The following is a 4,577-nucleotide window of genomic DNA, read 5'->3' as shown; positions in this document are numbered from 1 at the left end:
TGACAATGTTTTTGGAAGGGACAGGAAACATCTGATACCATGTTTCTGAAGATTTGCTACCTTAATTGTTCAGTTTAAATTATCATTTGGCATCTGAAAACAGAACAAAAGCTTAACTCCTTGTGTGCATCTGATTCTTTAACCCACATCAGGAACTGCAAGACATCACAATTACAGGTAACTATTTGTTCCAGCTGGTTCTTACTGAGCTGCACAATTAGTTTAATGTAAAAGTAGTCTCAACCTAGTACACAGTCTGTAAAAATAAGGATTTTCCCCCATGCTCCTCTACATTTCAATATTCAAAGAAAGAGTAAATAAATAGAAAGCAGCTTCACTCCATTTTGATAACCATTTCTGAATTGCTTCCACCAACTTACAAGGACTCAAGCATTTAAACCACCAGCTTCAATACCCCTGGTATAAGCAGGGAACATTTTCCACTAAATACAATTTCTAACACGATCATATGCTGTAATACAAAAAGTAATTTAATTGTTCCCTTTCGGGATCTCCCTTTTAAACAGTGAAATGAATCACGAGTCTGAAACATTTCCATTAGCAGCCAAGTATTTGCTGTCAAGACCAAACCCAACATGCTAAGCAACCACAGAAAAATCAGTCTGCATTACAAAATCTGTGATTCCCAGCCCCTCAAAGCTTTGTGAAACACCAATGCCTTGCCCAGTCTGTCCATCCAGACTGCCTTAATTCCATGAATGTCAGCTTCATATCTGTCTTTGAGTTCAAATACCTCTTTTGCTTAGGCACTGAAGCAGCACGTGAAGAAAAGTGAGATTCTTGGTCTAGAAAACCATAGCAGCAACATGTAAAAAAAGACAAATTCCTAGTCTAAGTTATCTTTTTTTACTATACAAATAATTTCATAGATTCAGGAGGACCTGCTCACACCAGAGTACTGAAGGCTGAAGACAAATGATGAACTGTTCATCAAGAAACAGTATCAGCCAACACAGTAAGTATAAGTATTTATGATGTCAGCAAGCTACAACCCTATGTAAACTATTCAGCAAACCAAATCAACTCGACCTATTTATAGCTTCACTTTTACCACACTGGTACCAGCCACTGCAGCACACCATTAAAAATCTCAAACAAAAATCCACAGATAGCAACTGATATCTCACCTCCACTCTCTCTGTTTTATTAGGACATCAAAAACTGGATCTGATGCAATACCACCACTGCAGTCCCTCAGCATTCTTGAAAAAGCAGGTGTAAGGGACACTTCAAATTTCCAGACTATTGTTTCTCCACTTGTATCTACTTTCTAACTTGTAAATAGGCAATAAAATGTTTTTCAATCACCATTTTCATTCAGTGGTCACTGGTGAACCACCTGCTGTATGAAATCAAGACTAAACCCACAGGTTTTCTTGAAGATATGTGGTACACTGTCCTTTAATTGAAGCTGTTAAAGAACAGCTATTTCACTTGGAGAAGGATAAAGAACCCAAGGCAAGACAGACTCAAGTCTGTTCAACTAACCATGTTTACTTGCAACCTAATATGCTTCTAGCCAAGACCTCTTGGAAAAAGGGGCCATCTTGACTTAAGAAAAACACTCAAGAGCTACTCACAAGCAGAATTACAGTCCCACAACTAGCATAGCACTGATGTGTTTCGTAACTTCCTGTCCTCAAATTTACACATACGCAGCACATCCACTTCAGCTTTGAAGCTGATTCAGAATTTATTTGCTAAGCCATCTTATTTTGTTAAACCACAAGTATCAGATACTAGCATTTTAAAAAGGCACACCAACACTTCTAGTATTCTGACAAAAACTACTTGCCTTTCGATAGAAATGTAAAAAAAAATTACTAATGAGGGAGTTTTCACAAACGTTTGACACAAACATCGCAAAGCTAGCATAGCAAAAAAAAGGGCATCTGTTAGCTACAGTGGCTCATCAAAAACTGACATTAATTGCTTCTCTGCAAAACATCTGAAGAGAAATCCTAAGAACTATCAGAGCTGCAGCAGAAGGGGCAGTTTTCAAAACTTATTGTTTGTGGAGTTTTACCTCCCCCAGAGCCTTCACACACCACAGTGGGTTAACTTGTTGTCAACAGTAGATCTGCAACTCTCCAAAGATCTGAAGAGAAAGGAGAGAAGCAAATTTTCTCACTTCTCTTCACTTAGCCAATCCTTGTCACTGGATTCAGAAGATAGCGGTTTACACCCAGGCCAATTAAGTGGCACAAGAATGTCTTCTTAGTGTGCCTAAGAGGCCACAAGTCTGTTTGACATTGAAAGATTTTGCTCCCAATTCAAAGGGAAACATCTACGCACAAAGTCAAGATGCTACACGTTATACTTTTGAATGTGTTTACAAGCACAGACATTAGTCAGACCCCAAACTGATGTTCCCCTCCAAGGGGCACTGACCTAGGAGCTGTAGATCAGGAACATCCCTTTATGGACAGCCACTTGTCAGCTGCCTAGTTCTCCAGAATCCTGGAAGACCTTCAATCATACACCTCAACCTGCCAAGGTCCTCATGTCCCTGCAAGTCTTCCTTCCTTCATCTGTGATTTCACCATTGCACTATGAATACAGTATGTATTTGGTTTTGGATAGATCATTAATAATCTGCTGAACAGGTTACCGGAAAAATTGCCACCAGTCATTAGCAGCCTGGATGGACATACTTTATCTAATGCCAGAACACCACTAGAATTTATTAGCAATTTCTAATATGAATCCAACCCAAACTGAACTGACACTGAGCTGTTGCCACTCATTTGTATACCAAAAAAAGCTACATTGCAGGGTTTCTTTACTTTTAACTCCTATGTAGTTCAGGACTCTAGTTCAGTTGCCTGGCATGACTCAGGACTATGAAAGCGTCAGCAGCCATGGAAAGGAATTCTTAAATCCACATAACCCTTGGATTATTAAATCATCCCAGCACCTACTGCCAAAATCACTTTATTTATTCTAACCTCTATCTAGCCACAAAGTCAATCAGCAAAACTTGTCAGGAGAAATACCTGCATTCATACCTCTGTTAGTGTAATCTTGCAGAGACCTGGCCTTTACTTCCCATCTCATTCCCCAAGTTCAAGTAGAATGAGCAAACTATTATTTAGTCTGATTTAATCCGAGTTGACATTTCTCAGCAGCTCACAGTTAAGCATCTTCCAACTCAAATATTCTACTACTTTCAGCCAACTTCAAAACACCCTTCGGTGCTGCTGCTCTTGGTCCAACATTTCTAACAATGCAAGAGCTAATTGACATTCTCCTTGCAACCTACTTCTGTTACTGCTTCCACTCTTGCAATATTCTTTCTGCTCCTATGTGCTCATCTTTCTCCCTTGCAATAGTTACCCTTTTCCTTCAGGGATTCTTAGTAACAGCAGCCTCTATTGGTCAGGCTACATTGTACATTCATATTCTTCCCAGTGTAACTATGTGATGAAAGCCCATCCCTAAGGCATTAAGTGGGTTATACTGTACCAGGCCAACATACTGTCTGCTCTGAGAAGAATGAAAATAAAAACAAAACACCAAGGAACATTATTTGTAGAAAAAAACCAAAAACCCTAAGGACTTATTACAAGTCTTCTTCCTGGGAAGCTTTTATTCATTGTGAAACATTTATGTAAAATTCCAACCCTAAGGAGCTGAAGGATGTTTCTCATGATTTATTACTAAATTGACACAAAATAAAACAAAGCTTGAAATCTCATAATCTTATTTGACTCTGCAATTTTTTCCCCACATATTTTCAACTTAAGGAAACTGATGGTCTGTTTGAACACTCAAAAGCAAAACAAGAACTGCTAAAGCTTTTTTTAATACACATTCTCTTTTTAACTTTATGGAAAAGAGTTTACTAAAATTAAGACAGCAAGCAGTGCTCCACACAACCTGAAAGAAGACAGAGGAAAATAACAGTTCCTTATAAATTTGATGCTGCTATGAAACAGAGACATAGCTTTACCATCCTCTGGTTAGGTTTCTCTAGAAATAAAAGTGCTAGCAGAAGGAGATTCTGGATTTATTTTGGGAATGTCTGAGAAGCAGCTCTCCCTCCAGTCTTGCCATTACACCTTGTTACCTTCTAAGCTATGAAGAAACCATGGAAAAATCCAAAGTAAGGAAACCAACCCAGCCACACACAACCAACCTCGCTCTAAAAAAAGCAAGCACCAACAAATTCGGCATTGCACAACACTAACAGTAAAGACAACTAAACCCACATGCTTATTTAGCATAGCTGTAAATTATCCTGGACAACAAGGGGAACACCACCCAGGACAGCAAGCTGCACCACAGCTATGTGCTCACACGAGTTGCAATTCCTAAACAAGATGTAGCCAAGGAGGTCTCTACTTGCCTATCGTGCCCAGGTTCATAAAAATTAAATGCTCTCTATGTATCCGGTTATACCTAACCTTGCTACAAAGGCCACCAATAGAGGTTTTTAACACTAGTTTTGTCGCACTATTCTGTCGCCTGTTCAATTGTTTTGCACCAGTTACCCGTACCACGAACTACTGAGAAGAGCTTACCAACCACCCAGGCGTGAGGGATTCGCCATCCCT

The sequence above is a fragment of the Acanthisitta chloris genome, unplaced genomic scaffold (assembly GCF_000695815.1).
Source record: "Acanthisitta chloris isolate BGI_N310 unplaced genomic scaffold, ASM69581v1 scaffold36835, whole genome shotgun sequence".
Lineage (NCBI taxonomy): Eukaryota > Metazoa > Chordata > Aves > Passeriformes > Acanthisittidae > Acanthisitta > Acanthisitta chloris.
Note: the sequence above shows the minus strand (reverse complement) of the source record.